General features: G+C 42.5%; 1 pseudogene; it reads right to left on the bottom strand.

Annotated features, from left to right (window-relative positions):
- Positions 1–10947, bottom strand: part of LOC125939322 (protein numb homolog) — a 70690-nt pseudogene that overhangs the window by 10048 nt on the left and 49695 nt on the right.

Here is a 10947-nt window from a genome sequence, read left to right as displayed (position 1 = left end):
TTTCTCTGGCCCTCCCACCTTGCCTCTTTCTCTCTCTCTCTCTCTCTCTCAAAATAAGTAAATAAACTTTAAAAAACATAAATAAATAGATAGATAAATTTCTCATCTCGTGAGAAATGAGAAAAGGACAATCAGCAGACAATAGCTTTCATACAATACTGATGAACCAATACTAGGGGGGTGAGTGGTAGCAGCCCAGCAAAGCCCTTCTCTCTCTGGCTCTCCATTTTTTCATTGTAACAGGAAGTCTTCCTGTGTAGCAAGCTCTGCTCATGAACACAGAACTTCCTGTCAGCCTCTTCTGGTTTCTGAGTAATTAGCTAGCAGGAAAACCACCCTATATGCAATAGTAGAGGAAACACATCTAGAAAAAAATCAGCTTATTTTGCTTTTTTTAAAACTATAAAAAGCACCCCCCATATCAGTGGGCACAGGAGGGAAATCAGCTACATAAGAAAGAAAGAAAAAAAAAAAAAACAGAAGAAGCAAAAATAAATCTGACCTCACAAGAACCAATTTAAGTAACAGAAAAATAAATTTTCAAGCCTCTAATTAATATTTTTGGAGATATTCTAGATATAATAAATACCTAAAGTAAAAACAAGATGTTATAAAGAAGGAACAATTAGAGAACAAGAAAAAGTACTTGGAAAGTAAAAATATGCTTGCCACACTATAATTGTTTCTAGAAAGGTAGAAATATGACATGAGAAAAATGAGAAAGACAAAAAATAAAGAGAAAATATAAAAGACCTGGAGGTCAAATCCAGGTCCACAATACAACCAAAATGTGTTCTAGAAAGACAGCCCAGAGAAAATGCAAGGGTAGAAGTTATGACAGAAATCACTGAAGAAAATCTACCAAAGCTAAGATCGCTATGAATCTTCAGATCGAAAGAAGATACTGAGAGGTTGGCAGGATAATATTAGATGTACTAAGGAAAAAAGAAGATCCAAAAAGCACTTAGAGAGGGAAGAAATCAGTCACCTTCAAGGGAATAAAAATCAGACTTGCAGCAGGGAATCTGCAATTATTAGATATCAGAAAACATTAGAATTTTTGTTAATGTCTTAAAACAACTGGATATCCATAGGGGAAAAAGAAGAATCCTGATCCCTACCTCAAACCATACACATAAACCGAGATGAATTCTTGACTAAACATAATAACTAAAACAAAAAGATGGAAGAGGGGTGCCTGGGTGGCTCAGTTGGTTGAGCGTTTGACTTTGGCTCAGGTCATGATCTCATGGTTCATGAGTTTGAGCCCCGCATCAGGCTCTGTTCTGACAGCTCAGAGCCTGGAGCCTGCTTTGGATTCTGTGTCTCCCCCTCTCTCTGTCTCTCCCCTGCCCATACCCTCTCTGTCTTTCAAAAATAAATAAAAAACATTAAAAAAAAAAAAAGATGGAAGAAAACACAGAAGAATATCTTCATGACTTGGGGTAGGAAGGACGCTGAAAGCAAAAAACATAAAAGGAAGAAATGATAAATTCATCAAGTTTTAAATAGTTCTGTTTCTTATAAATACATTTATAAGACAATGTATTGTTTGGAAAAAATACTTAAAAAACATACTTGAGAAAGCTCAAAATCCAGAATATATAAAGAACCCTGCCAACAACAAAAAAAGAGCTGTACAGTTCAAAAAAGATAATCTGATGCAGCTCTCTCTCTAGCTCGGCTGGTCTCCTATTTTGACAGTGCACTTTTTGCTTTAATAAACTTTCCCACTTGTGTTTAAAAAAAAAGATAATTCATGTTTTTAAATGACTGAAAGATTTAATCAAATACTACCTAAAGGAAAATACACAAATTGCACATGAAAAACTGCTCAAAATCATTAGAAATCAGGAATTAAAAACTAAAATCAAAATGAAACACTACTATATGACCAATATGACTGAAATTGGGAAGACTGACAACAAATGTTGGCAAGGGCTGTGGAGCAACCAGAACTCTCATGCTTTATTGGAAGGCTGTAAAATAAGATGATCATTCTGGCAGAAGATCTGGCAAGGTCCTCAAAAAATGAAACCTACAGCTACTCTATGACTTCACATCTCCACTCCTAGCACTTTGTCCAAGAAAAATGGAAACTGTGCCTACAAAAAGATGTGTGCAGGGGCGTCTGGGTGGTTCAGTCCGTTGAGTATCTGACTCTTGGTTTCAGCTCAGGTCAAGATCCCAGGGTCATAGGACTGAGCCCTGCGGTGGGCTCTGTGCCAAGCATGGAACCTGCTTGAGATTCTCTCTCTTCCTCTGCCCCTCTCTCCTCCACTTGCACGCGTGCTCTCTCTCTCTCTCTCTAAAACAAAAAAACCAAAACAAACAAAACAAAACAAAACACAAAAGATGTGTGCAAGAATGTGTGTAGCAGCTGTATTCACAATAGCTGAAAACTAGAGACAGTCCCCATGTATTTATCAGTAGAAAAATGGATAAATAAACGGTGGTATAGCTATACAATGAAAGGGATGCAGACAACAACGTGGATAAGTGTAAAAACATTATGCTGAGTGAAAGAATCCTTACACAAAAGTGCGACTGCTGTATGAGTCCATCTACAGGAAGTCCTAAACAGGCATAATGAATCCACAAAGAGAAAAACAAAATTCAGAACAGCGGTTACCTCTGCAAGGGGGCAGGTGCAGGGATTTCCTGGGAAGGGACACGAGGGAAGACGCAATGTTCTATATCTTGATATGGGTTTGGGTTTCAGTGTCAAAACTCACTGAATGGCACACTTCAAATTTCTGCATTTTGTTGTATAAAAAGTTTAGCTCAAATGAAAAAAAATTGTAAACAAATATCAAACCGAATTGAATATCGGTAATGATCTGCACGCTGAAGTGTCTGAGAGTAAAGGGCAGCGGTGTCTGTGACTTACTTTGAAATGCCTAGAAAATAAGATGGATGGATAGATGAGCAGAGGGATGGATACGTGGAAAGGTATTTAATAAAGGAAATATAATGTTAATTGTAGAATCTAAGTGACAGATCTATGGACGTTCAGTATAAAACTCTTCCAATTTTTCTGTACTTTCAATTTCTTTTCGTAATGTTGGGATGAAAGAAAATAATGAGATATTACTGTCAATATTTTGGAAGAAAATTATAAACCTAGAATTTTATGTACAGCTGTCAATCAAGCTATTGATAAAGCTATTTTCAGTTTTGCAAGGGATAATGTGATTTTTTGCCTACTTAGAATCTCTTAGGACACCATCCCTTCCTCATCCCTGGGGTAGGGTCATCCGACCTCCCAACATTCAGGGCGGGCATGCGACTCAAATTTGGCCAAATAAGCGTACTTCATGCCCTGGGCCACAGTGATTGTTCAGAGATGAGCCAAGCAAAGTCCTTCAGAGGTATTTTACTGGAACCATCGGTAAAGTAGTTTTCATTTTTGCTAGGATCACAATCTGTGAAGAAGACTTGAGCCTGGAGAGATGCTGGAAACTACTTTGTCAGCACATGAGGTAAGCTTGCAGGAGAATGAAGCTGACACAGAAGGAAACAAAGGCAGAGCACGGAGAGAAAGAAACAAGGCAGTGATGACAATGTTTGAGTTCCTGGATTCATTTTGGACCATAACTTCCTCTCACCGTAGATTGTGGTGGAGAAAATATATATATATATATTTTGGTAGGCTCCATGCCCAGCATGGAGCCCAACGTGGAGCTTGAACTCATGACCCTTGAGATCAAGATCTGACCTGAGATCAAGAGTCCAACATTTAACTGACTGAGTCACCAGGTGCCCCACAGTAGAGAAAATATTAATAATATAGTGAGAAAATCATGTTTTCCCCTTGTACTGTGTTGAATAGTAGCCCCCTAAAATTCATGCCCACATGGAATCTCAAAATGTAACATTATTTGGGCATGGGGTCTTTGCAGACATAATTAGTGAAGGATCTGGAGATGAAAGCAGCCTGCATGTAGCGGGGCCCTTATAGGAAGAGGAGAGGACACACACAGAGTCACAGGGAAGGAGAGAGAGGCAGCGATTGGAGTATTGAGGCTGCAAGGCAAGAAATGCCAGGATTACTGGAGCCACCAGAAGCTAGAAAGAAGGAAGGCTCCTCCCCAGGGCCCAGAGAGAGCATGATCCGGCCGCAGCCCTAGGAAACTAACATACTCTCAATAAGGAAAAAATAAATTACAAACTCTAAGAGCAAAATGTCCAAATGTGAAGGAAACTAAAATGTGGCAAGATTTTTGAGCAACAGGTAGAATGAAAGAAAAGAGGATGTATTTGTACAGATGTTCAGAGCATATTATTTTGAACAGTCCAGGGATGGTTAACAATGGATGTTACAGTCAAAATTTCCTCTGGCACAATATTCACATAGTCATAATAACGTAAGCCCTGTGTATTGACATCACACTTTTAGAATAAACCTATACGCATATAGCTTTTGGATACTGTCATGCACAGATTATAAATGCAATCACCCTTAACAATGTGAGATTAAAGATCTACCTGACAGAAGCCGTTGGTAGAGCGTGCGACTCTTGATCTCGGGGTTGTGAGTTCGAGCCCCACAATGGGTTTAGAGTTTACATAAAAAATAACAATAAAAGTAATAGAATTATCCTCAATAAAAAAATTCTTAAAAAAGAAGTTGAAAAGTGAAAAGAGAGGGAGAAATGGAAGAGCAAGGGCACTAGTAACCTCATTTTACTTTGTGAGGAATTAAGAAATACTCTCAAATGTTGATGGCAAGGACCAAAAATAATTTATAACTATCAAAAATTGGGCGGTGGGATGAGGCAAGGTGGTATGGGGTAGTGCCTCTGAGCCTAATTCTTATCCTTCATAAACAGTAGAATGTCTAGGGGCGCCTGGGCAGTTCAGTCAGTTGAGCATCTGACTTTGGCTCAGGTCATGATCTCACAGTTGATGGGTTCGAGCCCCGCATCAGGCTCTGTGCTGACAGCTCGGAGCCCGGAGCCTGCTTTGGATTGTGTGTCTCCTCTCTCTACCCCTCCTCCACTCACACTCTGTTTTTCTCAAAAATTAATAAAAACGTAGAAAACATTGTTTAAAAAAGGTAGAATGTCTAAACTGGTAGATACAATTCGATATTGCACAATATTATTATTGCATAATATTAAATAATATTGTATAATATTATTATTTAGGATTATGGAATAACCAGCATGGCAAGAAAAAAGAGATATGGTGGAAAGTAATTTTCTCAAGCATATTCTAGATCAAAGAAACTACATGAAGCCTACATCTGGGCATTGGGCCTGCGTTTAGGGCTGAGGCTGTTTTTTCTTTTTTTTTTTTTTTTAATAGTATCATTTCTATTTTTTTATGTACGATTGGCTTTGGTAAAAATGCCAACAGATGAGGTGGATCAGATTATAGAGGGCCTTATAAAGATGAGGCAGGAAAATTTTTTACTAGATTAAGGCCTGACAACGGCACTTGGGAATGGTGGTAAAGAGATCGATTTAGTATTTAATAGGAAAAGTCCAGAAGACTAAATGTCTGGGTAGAAGATAGAAGTCAGTCAAGAAGACAGTAAAGTTTTTGGCCTGGGTGACAGTAATGGATTGAATTACCCTCCTCCCCATTTTTGTGTGAAAGCCCTAACTCCAGTACGTCAGAAGGTGTCTGCGTTTGGAGATAAGGCCCTCAGAGGCACAACTGAGGTGAAATGAGGTCATTGGGGTGGGCTCTAATCCAGTACGACTGGTGTCCCTCTAAGAGGAGAGAGAGGACATCAGGGATGCATGTGGACAGAAAAGGCCATGTGAGGGAGGACACAGCAAGAAGGTGGCCATCTGCAAGCCAAGTGGAGGCCTCAGGAGAAACCAGACCTGCCAGCACCTTAATCTTGGACTTCTAGTTTCTTCCAGAACTGTAAGAAAGTAAATTTCTGTTGTTTAAGACACCTTAAATGTCGTTTCTGTGGGTTCTTTTTTTTTTTATTGTTGCTGTGTTGTTGTGGTTATGACAGTCCTATTAATGAGGTTTAGGGGTGATGGTGGGGTTCATGGGGTTCAGAGCTGATGGCCAAGAAAGAATTGTTGAAGACGTCTTTGGTACAAAAAGGTGATTTTATTGAAGCATGGGGACAGGACCCATGGGCAGGAAGAGCTGCACTGTAAGTGTGGGGGTGACCAGTTTATGGAATTGGAGGAGACAAAGTCAAGAAAGAGTTTCTATTTTATTTTATTTATTTATTTTTTTTTTATTTTTGGGACAGAGAGAGACAGAGCATGAACGGGGGAGGGGCAGAGAGAGAGGGAGACACAGAATCGGAAACAGGCTCCAGGCTCCGAGCCATCAGCCCAGAGCCTGACGCGGGGCTCGAACTCACGGACCGCGAGATCGTGACCTGGCTGAAGTCGGACGCTTAACCGACTGCGCCACCCAGGCGCCCCAAGAAAGAGTTTCTAAAGACACGCTGACATTCTAAAGACGTACTGGAGGCCCAGCTATGGTCAAGCTAAGGTTGTTTTTTCCTCTAGCAAAGCATTAACATCAGACAGTAGGGAATTCAGGCTGTGGATGGGATCGCCTTTTTCTAGTAAACTGGTGGAGACACTTATCAGTTTAACCGTTTGTTTTTTTGTGCTTTCCTGTTTTGGGGTAGCTGGGAGTGTCCAAAGTAACATACATGTCCCACCTTGGTGGGGGGGGGGGGGCGCCGTGAGCCTGCACTTTGCCCTCAGCTAGCCCCACGCTCCTTCATCGCTATCGAACTAACACAGGGACAAAATGACCATGCCATGACCAAAGGCAGGGCAATGGGGAGGAGGAGCCAGTTTGGGAAAGGAGATAGGTCCAAATTACAGTAGCAGTGAAATACCAAGAGTAGATGAACAGTGAACACTGAGGGGCTAACGTGTGAGTGAGAAAGCAGCACAGGCCTTTCTGGCACCGACGGAACAGCCGTAGGAAAGATGCTGCGTGTTAGAGTGAAAGAGTAAAGACCGACTAGAGTGTCAAGGGCTGAAAAAGGGAGTACCCAGTAAAGGGGTGGCAAGAGGGATAGAAGTAATAAAGACAGGAGGAATTGCTAGCAAACAGAACGAAAGCCAAGGAAGAGAGAGAGCATTTGAGGTAGGAGAAATCATTTGTGTGTGTGTATGTGTGCATGTACGTGTGTGTGTGTGTTTCATGTACCAGAGAGGTCAAGAGATTGAGAAACCAGAAAAGAATAATGGATTTAGCTAAAAAGAGGTCATTGTTGACCTTATAAGAGAACAGCGTCAGTGTAGCTGTGGGGAAGGAAACCGACTGCCAAATATGCAGCAGGAGAGACTATGGACAGAGGGAGGTTCAGGAGATGCGGGAAGAAACAGCACTGTGGGTGGTGGGTGTGTGGGGTGACTACCCAGAGCCCCGCTGCAGTAAACGGGGAAGAAAGTGGTGAGGTGGCTCCCAGAAAAGCTGGGAGCACGAAAAATGAATCTGTTTTAGAAAGGAGGGACAGAGGGGCGCCTGGGTGGCGCAGTCGGTTAAGTGTCCGACTTCAGCCAGGTCACGATCTCGCGGTCCGTGAGTTCGAGCCCCGCGTCAGGCTCTGGGCTGATGGCGCGGAGCCTGGAGCCTGTTTCCGATTCTGTGTCTCCCTCTCTCTGCCCCTCCCCCGTTCATGCTCTGTCTCTCTCTGTCCCAAAAATAAATAAAAAACGTTGAAAAAAAAAAAATTAGAAAGAAGGGACAGAGAGCCAGTGGGGAAGAGGGCCTGGAGATCTTTGTAACTAGGAGTTAAGACAGTCGTAGAAGCTTGAGCCTGATTAGGAAGTCAATGAATGCGAGGGAAAGGGAGGGAGGAGGGGCCTCGGGGGAAGGGAAGAAAGTCTACCGGAGAGATTGTGGGTTTGGTAGAAGTCACTAAAAAATCAGCAAGTGGTGGGGCGCCTGGGTGGCTCAGTCAGTTAAGCGTCTGACTTCGGCTCAGGTCATGATCTCAGGGTTCGTGGGTTCAAGCCCCGCATCGGGCTCTGTGCTGACAGCGCGGAGCCTGGAGCCCTGTTCGGATTCTGTGTCTACCTCTCTCTCTCTGCCCCTCCCCCACTCGCGCTCTGTCTCAAAAATAAATAAATAAATATTAAAAAAAAAAAAAAAAAAGAAATCATTGAGAGATACCAAGCGGGAGGAACACTCAATGTGTTCCTATAGCAGCTTAAAGCATTCATACAAGCAAGGAATTAAGGGCTGTCTGGAGCAGTTTACACCCTTAGTGTGGCCTCAAGAAGCTCCTCCCTGAATCACCTTCTGTTATTGCACGGCTATTTCCAGTGTTCCGGGATCCCATCCCACAAGCCCAAGGCCATTTATATATACTCCAGGGCCAGGAAGATTCTCTGCTGGGAAGATTTTTTAGTATAAAATCAACTATTCTCTGCTCCAAGTGAAATACCTAAGCGGTCTACGAAGACAACTGGCCAAAAGCTTCTAAGGAATGTTTTGCTAAGCAAGATGAACTGAGACCTCTTTCCATGCTAGGCCTGAAGAAATGAACGATGGAGGTAAAGATAGGAGTCACTCTGCAACTTTGGTGGTTGGCATTCATTCAACAGCTCAATAGTGTCCTCAGTTCACAGGCTCCTTCTGCTGGGACACTCCTTATTCTTGTTGACTCAAGAACTCAAACTGGCTCCTGTGGTTCCCAACCTCTCAGGTGCATTCAAAGGCAGAAGAGAGGGTAAAAGCCTTTGTCTTCCTGGGGCTACTCTTAACAGGGGAAAAGATTTATTTTCCAGTAGCCCTACAGATGTCCCCTCAAATCTCATTGGCCATGCAAACGGATCATATGCCTGGCTACTCTTAGGTGTCAGGGAGGCTGACAGGAGGCCTGACCAATAGTGAGTCATGCCAAGGGGCTGGGTATATCGCCCAAACAACAGCAAGGGGAGAGCTGTAGGGTAGGCAACAGTGCCTGTCACAGCGAATCCAACCCACATATGTAAACATTTGGTCTTAAATCTGCATCACATTGTGTATAATGTTTTCTGGGTTTTTGTTTTGTTTTTCTAACATTTTAAATCTTTCACTACATGGACTATTTTCTTGTATGGATGTGACTATAGTGTCTCTGGGTGTTTTTCCTAATAAGTTATAAGAAAATACCTATTTGTATTTTAACTTTATAAATATAAGTTTCTATATTACACTTAATCCTGTTTCTTTAGGTAAGACTGACTGCTTACTCTGAGTACTTGTGAAACTAGTATATTCACACTTCCTCCCTCTTTCTGCTCTTTTTAGTATTTATTTTTATATCTTAAAATATACTTCTTCTATACTTGATTTATTAGTTGTGTTTTTTTTGAACTTTTTTTAAATGTTTATTTATCCGTGAAAGAGACAGAGTGTGAGTGGGGGAGGAGCAGAGAGAGAGGAAGACACAGAATCCAAAGCAGGCTCCAGGTTCTGAGCTGTCAGCACAGAGCCTGACTCGGGATTCAAATTCATGAACCATGAAATCATGACCTGAGCTGAAGTCTGACGTTTAACTGACTGAGCGATCCAAGTGCCTCTATCAGTTGTGGTTTCTTATTAAAAAAAAAAAAAAAAAAATTATTTTTAGAGAGCAAGAGTGAGCAGGGTAGAAAGAGACAGAGAGACAGAGAGACAGAGAGACAGAGAGAGAGAGAGAGAGACAGAGGGGGCGGGTGGGAGAATCTCAAGCAGGTGCCATGTTCAGCACAGAGCGCAACATGGGGCTTGATCCCACAACCCTGGGATCATGACCTGAGCTGATGTCGAGTTGGACACTCAGACAACCGAGCCACCCAGGTGCCTGGATTTACCAGTTTTAAGGGATCTATTTTTATCACGGACTATTAAGAATGACTGAATGAGCACAACTTAAATGACTTCCCTCTTTCTGTCACTTTTCTTCTCCCAACTGTTGTTCACTATGGACTTTGTCCAAAGGGGAATTGAGATATAGGCACTTGAGACTTCCAGTGATGTACAAGGGAGATTTTCTTGCTGGGGAGATTGGTAAGAAGATGGCTTTTCACTGTGATGTGGAACTAGATATAGGGCCCAGTCACGAAGGAGGGACCAGCTTCCGGGCCAAGGTTATCCTGCCGAGATATACAAGTAATAATGGCATCTTGTAATCAAGATGTGTGTAGAACTAGACATTAAGGAAAGTCTAGTAGCAGAGTCATTAGCTTTTCTTCAGCAACCTTCAGAGGAGTTAATCTGTGAGAATGTGCAGTTCCCCTCAGGTCTGCATTTTTATTTAAAACAAATTTTTTTTTTTTAACATTTATTTATTTTTTAGAGACAGAGACAAAGCACAAGTGGAGGAGGGGCAGAGAGAGAGGGAGACAGAATCTGAAGCAGGCTCCAGACTCTGGGCTGTCAGCACAGAGCCTGACGCAGGGCTCTAACTCATGAACCGTGAGATCATGACCTGAGCCGAAGTCGGATGCTTAACTGACTGAGCCACCCAGGCGCTTCAGGTCTGCGTTTTTAAACTTGAACTTTCTTCCGGACGGCGCTGGTAGTTTTGGACCTAAGGCTATCCAACCGAGACAGCAGTGTTAAAATGGGGCAATCCCCTTCGCCCCAAGATTAGATCTTGGGTTGGGTATCACCTTGTTTTTCATGCAGCTCCTGCTGCAAACTTTGACCCTCTAGACTCTGCCTAGACCACTCGTACCTCAAGTCTCCCGTTCCTCAGCTGACTTCTTAAGATGCGACCTCCTTTCTGTTAGATCACCAGGACCTGCCTGGCCTCTTCAGCCATATATTAGCTCCTCTGGTACTTGACATCTTACCTTCCTGAGTGTTACTGTCTGCCAGATCTCTCCTGGTTAGTTACGCTTTTAGTCCTTTCCTCGCGACACCAGCCCTGCTCACGGCTGCTTAAATCCCACAGCGGCACTTGGTTGGAAAGCCAAGAAACGAGAACACTGTTCTGAAAACAAACAGGGAGTGTGTGTATGGGGGAAGTTG

The sequence above is a fragment of the Panthera uncia genome, assembly GCF_023721935.1.
Source record: "Panthera uncia isolate 11264 chromosome B2 unlocalized genomic scaffold, Puncia_PCG_1.0 HiC_scaffold_25, whole genome shotgun sequence".
NCBI classification, from domain to species: Eukaryota; Metazoa; Chordata; class Mammalia; order Carnivora; family Felidae; genus Panthera; species Panthera uncia.
This window is presented reverse-complemented; position numbering and strand designations above follow the sequence as displayed.